Here is an 18,342-nt window from a genome sequence, read left to right as displayed (position 1 = left end):
GCTTTTGTTCCATTTTTGTTTTTGTTCTTAATCTTAAAAAAAAAAACAAAAAAAAACAAATTTAGGCCAAACAGAGATCCCTAGATTCCACTTGTTTATTCTAGCAGTATTCCTAAAGTGGTACTTAGGGGTCAGAATTTTCTGCATCTTTGCTAGTCAAGCTTAGATTTTATTTAACTGGGACCACATGCTTGTCATCCCTCTGATGCAAATTAGAAAGTTCATTTTAATTTAGATTAACTTTAATGTCTGCCTGGATTTTTAACAGGCTGTGAACCAGTGAGTGCCTTGTTAAAGTAGAATGATTTTTCCCTGGTTGTTAGCTCCTTTCTGATAATGTCTCAGAGAATGGTATTTTAGTTGACTGGTACAGATCTGCTAAATTCGGTATTATCAGCAGTCAGAAAGCCTTCAGTCTACCACATACCTCCCGCCCTACTTTCTTCTCATTGTTTGGCTGAAGTTTGCCTCTTGTGAGAAACAAATACAACCCCCCTCTCCACACACTTTTTTTCAATCCAAATTAAGAGATATCCCCCACACCCATTCCAAGATCTAATATCTGTTTTTAGGAGGAACCACTTCTTTGTAATCCTGAAATCTACTGGTTACTTTATGTCTTCTCAACTTCAGTTTACTAGAGCTGACTTCAGGGCATCATCAATTCAGTTTCCTAAGTAACTCCTTTTCTCCACTCACCCAATTCCCCACCCCCCAACTGGTGAGCCCTGGACCAGATTGTTTGATCTTCAGGTATTTTTAAATTCAGTTATATTAATTAATGTAAATTAATCCAAATGCTAATTTTTGTGGTGCAAGAAGTTTCTTTTGTAAATTCAGGGTATGGATAAGCTAATTAAGATATCTTTTTTGGTGGCTCTAAGTGTATTATTTGTTTTTAAATAAAGTGTACAAATATAGATAATGTGCTATAGGTGTCTCATGAATTGAAATATTTTGGAATCTAGTGGATTTGCAGTTAAAATAATACATCTTGATTTTGTGTTTTTGGTGGGGGGGTGGGTAGGAGAGGCATGCAGAGAAATAAAAGGGGTGTAAGACAAAGTAGATGTGAGTCCAAAGGAATGGACCAGTCTTAATTATTGATTGTGAGGAAGGTAGAGAAATTTATCATTATAGAGTTTGAACCTTTGGAAAGCCAGTAAAATTAAATAAAATACTCCATAAGATTGGGTCAGTGATACTTTCAGGGACACATGCGTATTTTTTCAAGTGTTCAGTTACATATTTTTTAAAAATTAAAATGTGTTTTTATTTTTTGTTTGGCTATTTAACAAACATAAGCCTTCCCCTTCCCCTTGCTTTTTCAAATCAACATTATTTTTCAAAGGCTTTCTCTGCCCACAATTCACAATCTCTTTGTTCCAATCTGAAGCCATAATGTTATGTGGAATCTAAGAGTGTCCTTGAAACTATCTGCTGTTCTTTGATGTTCTGTATGCTTCTGTAGTAATGAGTGTTATATCCTTTGTCATGGACACATTTTTCAGTAGTGTCAGAAATATCCCTTTTGTCCCTTTTAATGAGAACTGAGACATTTGCTGGAGTTATTTTAGAGTAATCCGGTTCAGAAGGTCAGGAGGATGCTAAATGTTTTTACATGGATTGATGGACACTCTGGGGTACCCCAGAGTGGTATTCTGACCTGCATTGGATTTCCCAAGACCATCCCAGAGCTGTTCTGGCACCTAGGGTAGTCACCAGGAACACTTAGGAATCTAGCAGCACTATTTAACCCAATCACTGTAACCATGAAGCATCCCTCCACTTGTTACTTCTTAGTTACACCTGTTGCTTACAATGATCAGGACACTCCAGTTTTATGGGTAAGCACTGACCTGCAGGTCTGAAAATTGAAATCCATATTTTCTGGAACACAATTTTTAATTTAGTATATTTTATATACTTACAAAACCAAACAATTCAAAACCCACCATACAGAAAATGACTCACTTTGTTTCACTTAGCTCCTACAACCCTAAGCCCTTTCTTAATCCTGTTTAATTAGACTAAAGGTAATGGTGGCCTCAGTCAGACTTGAAGGATCTATTTGAGTGAACAAAATCTGCAGTATCCTGCTACCAGGAAGGGCCTGTTTTGTAGAAAATTTTCTTGTCCTTGATGATTTAGCCATTCACCTTACATTGAAGGCTGGTCCAGATGCTAACTCCACATTGACTTTTCCTGTGTTCCTCTTTAAGAGAGAGAGAATTAATCCAGTAATGTAAAGGAGAACCCACAGTAAAACATCTGTTAAATACACTTGGAGTACTAGAATTAGTATTCTTAATTCATGTGCCAAAATTTTCTGTGCTCTCTTAAGATCCAGTATATATACCAGCTTCCCAATCTCCAACCTCAAACCAAAGATATTTTTGAATTACCTCATATAATAACATCATCAAATTAAGGGTAATGGTAAGGGAAACCCATCATTCACAAATGAAATTTCCCAACCTGAAAAACTTTCTTTAATTAAAAAAAAAAAAAAAAAACTGCATGGAAAGCAAAGAAGATTTTTTAAGGATTTATTTGAGAGAGAGAGTGGGGGAGGGGCAGAGGGAAAGAATCTCAAGCAGACTCCCTGCTGAGCACGGAGGACTTGGGGCTTGATCTCCCGGCCCTGAGATCATGACCTGAGCCAAAATCAAGTCGGACACTTAACCGACTGAGCCACTCAGGCACCCCAGAAAGCAAAATTTTATGTTAAGTAGGAGTTGTAAAAACAAGCAACTTGTGACTTAGATGTGCTGAAATGTTAAAGGATACTGATACCTGGCTACTTCCTGATGGAAGTGGGACCAAGGCAGTAATTTTTCATAAATAAACAAGATTAACTTACGTTAGAGCAAAAGAAATCTCATCAGAAAGTTTACTTTGGGTTCTGGCTAATTTGGGTGAGAGTGTGGGGAAAAAAGCACCATACCAAGAAGGAAAAGCCGCCAGATATCTCTGCAATCTGGACCCACCACCCATTGTCCTTCTTTCTCTTTAAATGGCCTGGAACAATGACCTCTGAGATCTTTTGACCTACGAAAGTGAATGGTTCCAATTCTGGCTTGTCATTGGTCCTTGTTACCTAAATTAAAGATTTTTACATCAAAAGTTATCCTAGAGCCCCCTGGTAAAGTATCAGACAACATAGTTTTTATGATATTTTAGGAAGCCGTATTAACATAGGCCCAGGTATGTTGTACCATTTGCATATGTCAGAATGAAGACCAGACATGTAAGAATGTTCTCATGTGGCCAAGTGATAATCTCACGAAAAGATTGGAGAATTATTTTTATAGGATGAATTCTGTTTTGAATGATTCTGACTATGCTTTTAAAAGCACTTAAAAATATATTTGCAGGGGCGCCTGGGTGGCTCAGTCGTTAAGCGTCTGCCTTCGGCTCAGGTCATGATCCCAGGGTCCTGGGATCAAGCCCCGCATCGGGCTCCCTGCTCAGCGGGAATCCTGCTTCTCCCTCTCCCATTTGCCGTGCTTGTGTTCCCTCTCTTGCTGTGTCTCTCTCTGTCAAATAAATAAAATCTTTAAAATATATGTATATATATTTGCATATTTTTCTACAGACTTTTGAGCCCATGTATTTCTGAATATCCTGTTGGAATAATTTCATTCATTGTGTATTTTAGAAAAAAAATTCATTGGTCTCACATCTCTTGACAGTCATTTATGAGTAACACTCCTGATACAGTACTCAACTGCTATGTAGACAAGTGGTAAATGTCTCCATATTGTGACTGCCTGGAAAAGCACTATGTTTGTACATAGTTTGCAGGTCAACATGGAGACTTCCGTATTTCATATATGTTAAAATTAACATGTATAGCATGTAAAAAATGTTAATTAGCAATGTCCCCTCAGAGCTATCAGCGTTAAGGTTAGATTCTGCCAGTTGCCATTCACGAGTTTTGAATCAGCTAAAATACCACTTAATTCATTTAAATGGAAACTTTGTTTTTCAGTGAAATAGTACCTGTTCAGTTTCCTTGTAGATCTCAGGGTCAGAAGAAAGGCTTTCTACCAGCTCTAAAATATTCAGGCTTTCTTTTACTCATTCTGGTCAGCTTTTTAAACAAGCAAGACAATAAGCTCCTATTTCTCATATCCTACAATACGCGGAATACACGTCTAATGATTCCAATTAAAAAATAAATAAACCTTGCAAGCAGATTGTTTTTTCTCCTTAGGAACATCATTGCTTTCTGGAGGCAGAAATGATTTTACTTTTGAAATCGAAGGTTAGAGATCCATGCAGTTTTGTGTCCTTGATGTACGCAAGTTACATACAGCTTGCCTCTGCAGATAAACACAAATTTTGTGTGATTTTTAAAAATTATTTTGGAAGTGCAAAGACTAGCAAGGAAGATGTGATAAGTTTATTTTATGTATTTCAAAATCTTGTGGATTTTTTTTGTAGTATGGGCAGCAGGTAGTGATGAGTCTTACTATGAACGCCTTCATTATACCCCATCCTCAACTCAGACTTTAAGTATCACTCACTGTTACCTAATGAACTAAAAACAGTTAATGATCTTTGTTTGCTTCAGTGTCTGTAAGCTCCTCACTTGTTTTTCTTATAGTCCCCTTAGCACCTCTCCTGGTGCCTTACCATACAAAACGTACTCAATAACTATTTGTTGGGTGAGTAATCAGCACATTTTCAAAACTCTGAATCTATCCAGTTCTTCAAAGACAAAAAAAAAGGTCCTCTCCGCCAGTCCCTAGCCAATCGCAAATGTATTTCGATCTGTGAAGCTGATCCCAAGATGGAGGTCTGCACCCTAACTAGGGGGGAATTCGGACCTCACCTGGAAGGTGGCAACAGAATGCCAAAGGCACCACCCTCCCGCTGCTGCACACTTCCAGTCCTGCCTGCACTGGAATTGAGCAAAGCATGTGGGGGAAGATGAGGCATGTCTGAACCCTGTTATGGGGCCCCTTCTTTCCCTCACCTCCGCAGCACCACCCCACTGACCTCTGCTCCCCTCTGGGGCCGCTGCTGCAGTCTGGAACCTCGACCTGCCAGGACTGTCTCGGGCCCAGGCCAGGTCCACCACTCTTGCCTTGTGACCCTCAGATGGTCCTGCTGTTCCTAACTGGCTGGGGTTTTGTTTTTTTCCAAAGAAGTAGGAAGTTCCAGCAGAAGATTGTCAAGAAAGGCATTCCTCTGGGGAGCTTGCCTTGAATTGGGAGAATCTAGAACAAATCCCTTAGGATGTTTTCAGGGCTGCTTTTTGTCCAGATCATTTGATGGTAATTATCTAAATGTTTATTAACTCGCCCCGGAAAAGCTTGTGTTGTCTCGGTTTACTGCTACCGCTCTACCAGGGTCCAGGTGGCGTGCGGCCTTGAGCTGCAGAGCTTAACTGCTTCAGGAGTAAAAGAGTCAAGTTTAGAGACAGACAATTTATATATAACAATCAAATGACTTACTAATAGAATCATCAACAGAGTAGTGAATTGTGTGAGTGTGAAATATTAAATTAAATCTCAATGTTAAATCCTTATATTATGTAAGAACTATTATCTCTTTTTTAATTATTAAAATATTCTTTTAAGATCAGTACAGCACAAAGGAAGGAACAGGATTTTGGCCTGGACACAGGACATTTATTGTCAGTGAAACTGTAGTCAAGCTAACTCTTGTGAGTTGTTTTCTCATCTGTGAAAAGGAGATGATAAATCTACCTGATAGATTGATTTGAGATAATAGATACAAAACACCTGATAAAATGTTGGGCAGTAATAAACATCCAACAAATAATTATTACTCACTCCCTGCATTCATACTTCCTGTCACGTAATTCTCTCACACTCCTGATAACTTCTAGAATATCAGGTATTTAGGAGAAACAAGGTTAAAATGAACATCAAGAGTAGCCCTAAAGAAGAAGTTATACATAAAATACTACTTTCCTCAATATTTGAGTGACTGCTATGTGCCCGGCCGTTCTAGGCGCTGGCGTTCATCAGCAAACAGACAAAATCGTTTACCTGATGTGGCTTACATTCCAGTTGGGGAAAACAACAAATAATACAGGTAAAAAATACAGAATATTAAGTGGTAAGTGCTAAGGATAAATAAAGGGAAAGGAGATGTTGTTTCTCAGACATAAAAAGTAATACAAGCAACACAAGGTGGGGCCTGGCTGGCTCAGTTGGAAGAGCATGCTACTCTTGATCTTGGGGTCGTAAGTTTGAGACTTATGTTGGCTCTAGAGATTACCTAAATAAATAAAAACGAAAAAAAGAGCAACAGAAAAGAGCAATAAGTAATGAAGACACATAATAGCAGAACTCATCACATCCCACCATACCATTTCACTCCCACCCCCCGTGTAGTAATAGCGTTACATATGTCTCTATTCTTCTTCATACAAGTATGTGTACACAAATACTGCTTGGAGTTTTGTCTTATTCTACATGTTCTCTGCAACTTGCTTTTAAAATTTAATGTATATTTTGAGCAACTTATAAGCCTATACATACATAGATTTCTTTTAAATTCCTTAATATACACACACGAATAAAAAGATTTTTTGGTGGGTCTGTTTGCTTTAAATAAATGAGATAATACTTGTCCTCTGCATCTTTTCTCACCCAACAATATGTGATAGAAATTCCTTCAAGTCTATCTTATAGCTGCTATTTCATTCTTTTTAATGATGAATACTCTGATGATGATGTCTTAAACTTCTTCCATAATCAGTGGGCATTTACTACCAGATTTTCACTATTTTGGTAATTGTGCCTGTGCACATATTCATGACCATGATGGTTTCACTCCTACGGAATAGAGTCCCTGCAATAGGATTGCTGGGTTGAGAGAGATGTAGATTTAAAATTTTTTAATAAGTATTGACAGATTGTTTCCCAAAAAGGCTGGAACAATTTATATTTTCATCAATAAATGTACAGTATAAAAATGCCCTTTTTATACCCACAAGCAATAGCTTTTGTAGCATTAAAAAAAAAATGAGAAGAAAAAAGACTGGTGGTGTGTACAGTGATTTCTCATTATTTTTTTTTCATTTTCCTGATTACTGTAAATCTGCATAACTTTTCATATGTTCTTTGGTTATTTGGATTTCACTCATAATTAAATTACCTTTGGTATTCGTTTTCTGTTGCTGTATAACAAATTACCACAAATTTAGCAGCTTAAAACAATACCCGTTTATTATTTCATAGTTATGTGGGTTAGAACTTGAAGTGGCCTTGACTGTGCTCTCTGTTTAGTGTCCGATAAAGTGTGTGCCAGGCTGGGCTCTTAACTAAAGGATCTGGGGGAAGAATTCACTTCCAGGCTCATTCGTGTTGTTGGCAGAATTTCAAACCTTACAATTGTAGGACAGTTGTAGGATGGAGGTCTCTGTTTCCTTGCTGGCTGTTAGCCAGAAGTTCTTCTCAGCTTTGAGAGGTTACTCTCCAGTCCTTGTATGTAACGCTACCGCCCACCCCTGCCATCTTCAAAGTTAGCAAGGATTCATCAGATCCTTCTCATACTTGACTGTGTTTTCTCTTCTGCTATCAGCCAGAGAAAACTCTCTTGCTTTTCAAAGGGCTCGTGTGCCTAGAGTAGGCCCACCCAGATAATTTCTGTATGTTAAGGTCTATTGGTTAGTAACCTTAAATAACTTCCACAAACTCCCTTTGCTTGGTAAATGTGGTGTTATCATGGGAGTAAACACCAGGAGCGAAGATCACGGGGGCCATCTTAGAATTCTACCACAAATATTCATATTTTTATTTATAGCTTTACGTTTATATCTTTCTGTTGTGTTTGCCTTTTTATTTATTTATTTAACTAGTTCATAGGAGGTTTTTGTATATTACACATATATATTAAGCCTTTCTACTCTTGGTTGCAAACAGTTTTCCTAACTCTTGTAAGTTGTCTATTGACCACTAATAGTAATAAGTACTTTTTCCATAGAAAACTTAGCCATTTGGATTTCGCTCATAAGGTGAATTGCATTATTTGTATCTTTTTATTCACATTGTAAGTTTTTAGTTATTTTTATTTTTCATTCACTTCATTTTTATTAATATTTTGCCCATATGTGCACTGTCTTTTTAAAAAAAATTGTAAGTGCTCTTTCTACATTATATGTAAACACTTCATCATATTATTTGCAAATTTTCTCCAAACTGTAATTTGTTTACCATATTTATAATACCTTTTCCCATTCAAAATTTTATATTAGTATATACTCAAGTATATTATTTTATAAAATATGGACATTTATAAATATATAAAAATTTCAAAGTATTCTGTATTAAGGCCTTCACCCCTGGGTGGCATGTGTAGTCTCCTAGAATGGCTTATGCATTTTATTCTTGGTTTTTATTGTTAGTGTTTTTTTCACATTTGTCTTTACTCTTTACATTTGGAATTTGTTTTTGTATAGAATGCAAGCTATGGATCCAACTTTACTTTCTTCTGAGTGGGTTGCCAATTGTTCCAACACTTCTTATCAAATTATCTTTTTCCAATGAAACAAAATACCAACTTTGTCATATATTAATTTTTCATATATAATGAGATTTCTCAATATACTCTGCTTATAGTACTCTATATATGGCAATATCATGCATTTAATTACAGTGACTCTGTGTTTGCATACAAGGGCTTTATAAAATGGTCAGGCAGAGCTTTGTGTCACCCCACACTCCTGAACTACTGTTCTTTTTACTGCCTTTCTTGGTTATTATCAGGCATTTGAAGTTTGTGATCATTTTATCCAATTAGCGGTTGAAACTGCATTAAATGTAAAGATTAATTTTGGGAAATTTGACATATGATATTGTCTTCTAAGAACTAACAAAATTGTATCATTTTCTGTTTGCTCAGATCCTGTCTATATCATTAGTAAGATTGAGATTTGAGACTTCTCTTCACTTAAGTCCTGTGTCTTTTTTTTTTTTTTTTTTTACTAAATGTAGTCTTGTTTCTTAGTCTTTTGGTCATTATTGAGAATGGATTTTTTTCCATTTCCATTTCTAAAGGCTTATTATAAATAAAAAGCTTACTTTTGTGTGTGTGTGTGTGTGCTTACCTTGAATACAACACATTTATTATATATACTTACTAAATTTTCTCATTAATTCCAGAAGTTTTCACTACAGTCTCTTGGGATTTTTAGAAATATAATGATGACAGTCACAAATGTAATGACACTCAAACTCATATAATCACAAAAATAACTTTTTTTCCAGTGTTTGAAAAATTCTTTTCTTCTCTAGAATCTTTATTGTCTAGAAACTCCATTATAGTGTTAAGTGATAATGGTGATAGCAGGCATCTCTGTGTGCTATTGATTTTAATTGAAATAATTTGCGTATTTAGCTATTTTGAGTATTTGTGTTGCTATTTGGTAAATAATCTTATTTAAATAAATTCTTTCCTGTTTTACCAAGAGATTTTACTAGAAATAGCTGCTGAATTTTGTCAAATGCCTTTTCAGCTTCGTTTGATGTGTTTGGGTGTTACTGTCCTTTAATCTGGTGACTAGCTAGATTGTTTGTGGAGCTGCTGACATTAAGCCATTCTTGTCTCCTTGGAATAAAACCTACTTGGTCATAATGTGTTATTCTGTCTTTTATAAATCAGTTTTCCAGTTGCTAATATTTTATTTAGAACTTCAGCATGCATATTCCTAAGTGAGATTGGTCTATGGGTTTCTTCAGTGGACTTTTTATTAGATGTAAAAAAATTATGCAGGTTGACAAAATGTGGAACTAATCAGAAGGCTCACCCCCTAGCCAGTGAGAATGCAAATTTATTCAAACATGTTGGAGAACCATTTGGATGAATCTACGGAAGTGAACAGATGAAATCTAATAACTCTGTTTCTGGGCAGACACCCAATAAAATGCATACATATGTACACCAAAAGATATGTTCTAGAATGCTTATAGCACCATTATTAGTAATAGCTTCAAACCAGAAACTACCTAAAAGTCCATCTATTATAGAATGGATAAATACATTTTGGTATTCATACAATGGAATATTATACAGCAATGAGGATGAACAGTGTATAAGTACAAGCAACATATGGATGAATCTCAGAAACATTATGTTGAGCCTAAAAAGGCAGCTATAAAAGAATACTGTATGCTTTCCATTATATAAAGTACAAAAATGGGCAAACCTAATCTATGTTAACTGTTAGAAGTCAGGAGAGTGGTTATCTTCAGTGAGAGATAGGTAGGGGAGGACAGAGTGTCTGAAAGGGAGTCAGATGGTGACTTCTGCAGTGCTGGTAGTATTTTGTTTCTTTATCTGGGTGCTTGTTTATGTTGGATTGTTTAGTTCATGAAAATTCATCTAATTTTACACTTATATGTACACTTTTCTGTATGTATATTATACTTGAATAAAACATTTTTAGAAAGCAATACTTGTTTCATAGAATGAATTGGGGAGCTTTTCATCTTTTCCTACACTTTAGAATTGTTTAAATAAGAGATCATTGAAATTATATGTTAAAGATTAGATGAAACTTGGCTGAGAAATCTTTTGGTCCCGAGGCCGCCTTTTTTAGAGATAGGATTTTTAATTGCTTTTCTAATATCTTTGGTTCAAAACATTCACTTCTTGGATTAATTCTGATAATTTATATTTTGTAGGAAATATTCCATTTCTTCTAGGTTTTCATATTTATTTTCTATAGGTCTGTATTTTTATGTTTCTTGTAATTTCTTCTGTGCGTGGTATTATGGTTTTTATTCTTATGATCCAAGGATCATCTAAATGTGTTTCTTAATTTTCAAAGAGTTCAAGAAAAGAAGTACTCATTTTTCACATTCAATTCCTCATGGCAAGTTGAAGGATGAGGAGGAGAAAATTGAGGTGGATCAAGAATTTGCTCAGAATGCCGTCTGAAGATTTCTGCATCAGTAACTGAGGAGGTGTGTTACTCAGCTTCTCCATTTCCCTTACCTCACCTGGAAAAACAGGACACCAATTCTTTTTTCCCCTCTCCTTAAGTCTTGTTGCTTTACCCAAACATCTCTTTTTTTGTGTGTTAGTTGGAGGAGTAATTTGGTTCCTGATACTATAGTCAGTGGACAGTTTCCACCAATTTAAACAGTCTTTCTAGGTACAAACATGTAAAACAAATGGCAAAGAATAATTAGGAATGAGTCATGGATATCAGCCACCTTGCCTTGCTTATTCCCAGTGTGTTTGGTCATTATTGGACTAATTTGTCTTCAATGTGCAGACGAACAAAGTGCAGCCCTGCCAATTTATGTTTTGCTTCTGTATCAGCAAGGAATGGAATTAGCTTTTAAGTTTGAGAAAACACAACAAATAATGGCCTAAAAAATAGAGGCTCAGTGTAAGGGAGTTGTTGGCATTGGTCCAACTGTTCAAAATGTCAAGAAGGGTCCAGGCCTCTTTTTATTCCTCTTCTGCCCTTCTTAGAGGATTGGATTTTCATCTATTGTTTGGTTTCAAGATGGCTCCCACAATAGCAGTCATGCTATCCAACCTCAAGGCAAGAAGAAGGTAAAAAATGGGGAAGGGTAGTACTAATTAGGACTTTTCTTCTTTTGACAGCAAAGGAAATCTGCCCAGTGGCCCTCCAGCAGATTTCTCCACGTATCTAACTGGCCACAACACTGCCTCCCTACATTTAATGGATGTTGAGAAAGTATCTCACTTTTCAGCTTCTATAGTAGAAGATGGCAGTGAGAAGTCAATTTCAAATGGATTTTGGGTTAAACCACAAATGTTCTCTTTCCCAAATGCCCCATTAGACAGGAATCTCTTTAATCACTCATTTCTATTTTGCATTTTCCCTCATTTTTTCTCTCTCACCCTGATTATAAAAGATAATATATGTAATTTGTAGACACTGAGTCCTGATATCCTGACTCTTGAGAACAGTGCCTCAAATCACCTTCCAAATGAGACATTCAGTTTTTCTATATGATATCTCAATCATTCTAATCTTGTTTGTTCATCCCCTGTTTTGAATTCACTCACTCTCTGAAGAATGATCAAACAAACCCTCCTAAGTAGGCTTCCTTTCACACAAATCCTGAGGAACATTGTTGTCTTAGATATAGCCTTGAGTTTGTCCCTAAGGTTGTTTAAGTTTTCTCTCAGTCGATTAATGACTCTTCTTGCATTCTTTCTACTCCAAGAGGATTATCTTTTATACCTTAGAAGAAGTTGGTTTGTTTTCCTAAAGATGCTAAATAAAAACTTTAAGAAATGTCATAAAAAATAAACATCCTTAGGCATAAATTCTTTGGCCCAACCAGTACCAAAAAACCCCCTAAATTTCAACCTTCTGATATAAAAAATGTAGGCTTCCTTTGCTCTTTATAATGAAAGACCAAATCATGCTTCTGGCCAAGTGAAGTAACAGACCAGATTTATCTCCCCCCTTTAAACAATAGAGGGGAAAAAAAACCCACAGTAGTTTTCATATATTGAACAACAGCCAGAACAAGGCAATAATTCCTGAGAAAGAGGAAAACAAGTTGTGGCCCTAGCTTACTGCCTAGCGTGTCCCTGACATGAGGTAAAACCTGGCAGAGCCTAGAGGTCTTTGTGAATTGAAGAGACAGAGTTCGGAGTTTGGTGAGTCCAAGATAGCTAGAGATTTCAGGACAGCATACTACAGGAAAGCTCTGGAGATCTGAACTGGGTCTTCCCCAAGTCTTCAGCTAAGTATTGATAAGTATAAGCATATGAGGAGCCTATCAGAGGCTGAGGAAAGAATCACCTAATAGATAGGCAGAACAATCCTCTGATGTTACACAGGGTTGGGAATAGTTCATGTTTCCACCAGGCACAGTAGAATATATTATAAAGTTTGAGGCATTAGGTAGAGGACTCAGAAGGATATTATTGCCTCATCACTGTGTAAAAATTCAGCCCTAGGTTAAAGGTTGCTTTGGCTCTGTCTTAAAGTTTAAAAGTAAGACATGAAAAGCTCAAATACACACACACACACACACACACACACACACACACACACAAGAATATCTAGTTCCCAAAAAGGTAAAATTCATAATGTTTGGGATCCAATTATCTGGTATGTGAAGGAGCAGGAAAACACATCCCAAATGAAGAGAAAATGTAATAAATTGAAAATAACCCAGAATTAACACATTTCATAGAATTAGTGTTGCAAGTTTCTTACACTATTTGTGAAGTAGCATAATATATAAATGTATACCATTGAATCTAAAGCAACCACTTAAAGAAACTATAGCTAATATATATATATTTATTTTAAATAAATACATATATATTTAAGATTTATTTATTTTAGAGAGGGGATAGGGGCAGAGGGAGATGGAAAGAGTCTTAAGCAGACTCCACGCTGAGTGCAGAGCCTGACGCAGGGCTTGATCTCATCACCCTGAGATCATGACCTGAGCCAAAACCAAGATTTGGATGCTTAATTGTGCCACCCAGGTGCCCCTCAAAAAACTATAGCTAATAAGCCAAAAAAGGAGACAGAATAGAATAATAATAAAATACTCAATTAATCCAAAAGAAGACAGGAAAAGGAAAAGGGGAATAAAGAACAAGTATGACAAATAGAAAACAAATAGCAAGGTGCTAGATTACTACATAAGTAATCACATTAAGTGTAAATGGTGTAAACACCATAATTAAAAGGCAAGATTGACAAATTATATACAAATAATGAGACATTGCCTACATAAAATGCCGCATACAAGAAATCCACTTTAAACATAAAGACTCAAATAAGTTAAAAGTAAAAGGATAGAAAAAGATGCCATACCAAAAGAAAGCCTCAGTGACTATATTAACATCAGACAAAACAGATTTCAGAGAACAGGGATAAAGAGGTTTATTTCATAATGATTAAGAGGTTAATTCATCAAGAGAATATAACAATCCTAAAAGTGTATGCACCTAATAACAGAGCTTCAAAATAAGTGGAGCAAAAACTGATAGAATGAAGGGAGAAATAGACAAATCTACAATTATAGTTTTGGAGATTTCAATATTCCTCTCAATAACTGAGAGAAGAAGTAGACAGAAAGGCAATCAGGATATGGAAGACTTGGCTAACACTACCAACCTAATTAACATTTATAGAACATTCTACCCAACAACAGCAGAAAAACACTTTTTTTTTTTTCATGTGCCAAGAACATTTACCAAGATAGACCATATTCTGAACCATAAAACATGTCTCAATAAATTAAAGAGGGTCCAAATCATACAAAGTATGTACACTGACCACAGTAAAATTAAATTAGAAGCCAATAAAAAAAGGTGTCTGGAAAATCCCCAAATATTTGGAAACTAAATAACATACTTCTTAATAACCAAAGGGTCAAAGGAAAATTAAAAAGTATTTTGCCTGGTAAGGATGTGGAACAAGAAATCTCATTCACTGATAGTGGGAATGCAAATGGTACTGCTACTTTGACAGACAGTTTGGCAGTTTCTTACAAAACTAGACCTGCTCTTAGCATACAATCCAGCAATAATGCTCCATGGTATTTACCCAACTGAGTTGAAAGGTTATAATCACAGAAAAACATGCATATAGCAGCTTTATTCATAATTGCCAAAACTTAGAAGTAACTGAGATGTCCTTTGGTAGGCGAATGGATAAATAAATGGTGGTACATCCAGAAAATGGAATATTATTCAGCACTAAAAAGAAATGAATTGTCAAGCCATGAGAAGACATGGTGGAAATTTAAATGTATATTACTAAGTGAAAGATATGATTTCAATTATATGACATTCTGGAAACTCTGGAGATATTAAAAAGATCAGTAGTTTTCAGGGACTTGGGAGAGGAAGGATGAATGGGCAGACCTCAGAGAATTTTTAGGGCATGAAACTATTTATATGATACTATAATGGTGGATACATGTCATTATACATTTGTGCAAACCCATAGAATGTACAACACCAAGAGTGAACTCTAATGTAAATTGTGAGCTTTGGGTAATAATGATGTGTCAACGTAGGCTCATCTATTATAATAAATGTACCACCTGGCTATGAGATCTTGGCAGTAGGGGAGGCTGCATGTGTGGGGGGGGGGGGGGGAGGGGGGCTGGGCAGGGAGTATATAAGAAATTTCTGTACTTTCTGGTCGATTTCACTGTGAGCCTAAAACTGTTCTAAAAAGTAAAGTCTATTGAAAATATTGGGAAAAATATTTTGAGTTGAATGAAAACAAAAACACAACATACTAAAATTTGTGGGATGTAACTAAAGAGTACTCAGAGGGAAATTTATAGCACTAAACTATATAAGAAAAGAAGAAAGCTTTCAATTCAATGACCTCAGCTTTCACATTAAGAAACTAGACAAAGAAGAGTAAAATAAACCCAAAGTCAGCTGAACAAAGGAATGAAAAAGATAAAAGCAGAAATCAATAAAATGTAAAACAGAAAAGCAAAAGAGAAAGTCAATGAAAAGCTGTATTTTTTAGAAGACGAATAAAATGAAGGCTAATCTTGTAGATTCTGCAGACAAGCTCCTGTCCACATAAGTGGAGGAGGGGACTTGCAATGCCTTTTCACACCCAAGAAACATGACAAAAGAGGTCTCTGGGTAATGAGAAATACCCACTACCATCCTATACGCAGGTGGTGATCTGCTTCCAAAATTAAGTAAGATCTGTGTTCTTCAGTGAGGGAAAAATATAGGATTTCTTTCTTCATCCAGGAAACTTGTTCTTACCTAGTCCTTTGAGAAGTTTCTATATATACTTGCAAGCTCGGAAACAGTATTTCTTTAAATAATTCTATATTTCTGACTTCACATTTTAGACATCCTTCTTTCATCCTCATCCTCATTCTTATTCAGAATTTGTAAATTTGAGATTTCTTCATCGCTTCAGTTTATTTCGTTCCATGGCTTTTTAGCTTATTGGCTTTCTGTTTCCTTCTGTAGGTAGCAAACCTTAAATAACTGATGTTTTTTTTCCAAAATATTGGTGCATGATTTTATTGCATTTACTTAAATTATGTTGTATTTACTTAAATGATTTTTTCTTTTTTTGAGGCAGACTTGCGTTTAAACCTGCTGTTTATCTGATATGTGATGCCGGGACGAAACAGTCTCTGAGTCTTTACTTTCCCCTCTAAAATATGGTGCCTTCACGTCTATTATCCCAGTTAAGTCCCTCAAAGATGGTGCGAGGCGTGTATGGAAACCCCTCAGGAGGGCCAGCTTCGCAGCTCCCTTTCTCCTCCTCTCCAGCCCAGCAAACCTGGGGCAGCTGCTAACAGGGCCTATGTAACCTGCTGCAAGAAACTGCACCGGGGAGAGTTCTGGACCTGGTAACCAAAAGCAACACATTACAAAGACCTCTTGGTTTAAAAACATTCATAACCTGAATCTTTCCAGGTGATTTATTTAGAAACCTCCTTAGAAAAGGAGTCAAACTAAAAACGAATTTTCTCCATTCCTAATTTTTCCCAGAAAATGAGATTTATTTAAAAGAATTTGTGGGCAATGCCATACTTAGGAGGAAAAGCTAAGAAAGCTCCCTTTTAATTCCCCAAGTGTGCTTTTCAAGATGCAGCTTTGCTCTTTAAACTATAGAGGTGAGTAGATCCCAATGGGGAGAGCTGCCGCTGCCGCATCCCTCTGCCGTGGCCGACGTCACTAATTGATTTTAGCATCTCTTTCTTTAAGGGCCCTTGGCCTCACTCTCTCTTCATATGCTTCTTTGGGCCGTCATTACTACCGGTGCAAAACCTATGCGCCACCCCAGCCCAGGCTTTCCGGGTACCAAGCCAGTGTGGTGAAGTGTGATTGCAAGCATCCACAGATCTCAAGAGAGAATTCTTTGTTCTGCACTTTACGCTTTAGTAAGAAAGAGTTCCTCAACTGCTGGCAGATCACATGTAGCTGGGACGGGGGACTGGGGTAGGCCTTGGCACTGTTGTGGGTGTGCGGGATCCGGGGCGACCAGAAACTCCTGGGAGGGATGTTGTGGTAGGAAGGGCTTTGGAGGGCATCTGGAAAAAACAGCCGCTGTCTGGGAGCTAGTAGTCTGCACGTAGCAGGAATTATTGCCATGGCTGGGGGCGGTGTTTGCCGCCCTGCAATAGGTTCGACAGCTACGGACACCACCGACCCTACTGGGTTAGACGGCCTACTACACAGTCAGGCCCTCGTGTCCCACAGGACCTCAAAATGAAAGGGGCCAGATGATGGGCAACGTGGGTGGCAGGACACCAATTCCAGAGGGCAGTGGATTCTCTTTATCAGCTGCAGTTCAACCCCAAGGAGGGGCCAGGTGGAAAGTAAATCCTAGGCTTGCTAGCACACTTGGTGCCACGTTGGGACTTTGTCACTGACGTCTGTGATTGGCTTTGCTCTTGTCCCCAGGATTCCCCTAGGCCTCCTCAGCCCGTAGGAAGGAAGGCAATCATCGGAACAGTAGCTAACCGTTCAGTGGCATGGGCTTAGCCTCGCTGCCATACTGCAGGACCCAGCATCTTTGGGGTCTTGAGGTATGCCTCAGGACTGCTCCTGAACACGCCTGTGGTCCAGCCAGGACCCTCTTGGCTGCTGGCCGTGTGGGCATCCCTCTCTTCCCCCTGAGGCTGCCACGGCTCCGGCATTTTGTGTCCAGGATCAGAACAACTCCCAGATGAAAAGGCTGATTTTTCACATTGGGAGAATGACGCCTCTCTGCAGAGGGAAACAGGCCTGTGGGTGTTCCAGGCCTTGCATTTAGGTCAGAGGAGCTGGAAGGGTCCCCCATGGTTTCCACATGATGGTTGTCTCCTGGTTCAATGAGGGTATTCTCTTAGGAGAAAACCAAATTGCACTGCCGCTTTGCCCTTTAGAAATTTCTGTCTGCTCATTTATTTTGCTTGGTGTGTATCTTAGACGGTCATTACCACAGTGGTTTGTGCCTTTGACTTGTCCCCGTTCCCTCTTTGGCTTTAAAATGCCACACAACCCCCCTGTTGAGGTCGGAAAGAAACTCCCTTTCACTGGGATTTCAAGGAGAACTTGTAGAGTATTAGGATAATTGAAAAAATTGATATCATAATATCAGGATACAGGTTTACGGATGCCTTGGGAATGTCAGACTAACAACAATTATATTGATTTTGGGTCTTGTTTTGGTGTTTGCACAGTTTCCATGGCTTCCAGACCTTTTCCCATTTCTGTGCCCTGGGCAGTCATGTAAAGGCTCTTTGTTGAGAACCCAGATTCAAATTTGCCATTAACCTGAATACACCCTGCTCACCTCAACCAAGTGTGAAACTAGAGGAGTCACAGAAAGAAGCTATTCAGCTGGAATTGTACTTTTTATAA

The sequence above is a fragment of the Phoca vitulina genome, unplaced genomic scaffold (genome assembly GCF_004348235.1).
Source record: "Phoca vitulina isolate PV1807 unplaced genomic scaffold, GSC_HSeal_1.0 scaffold12, whole genome shotgun sequence".
In the NCBI taxonomy this organism is placed as follows: Eukaryota; Metazoa; Chordata; class Mammalia; order Carnivora; family Phocidae; genus Phoca; species Phoca vitulina.
This window is presented reverse-complemented; position numbering follows the sequence as displayed.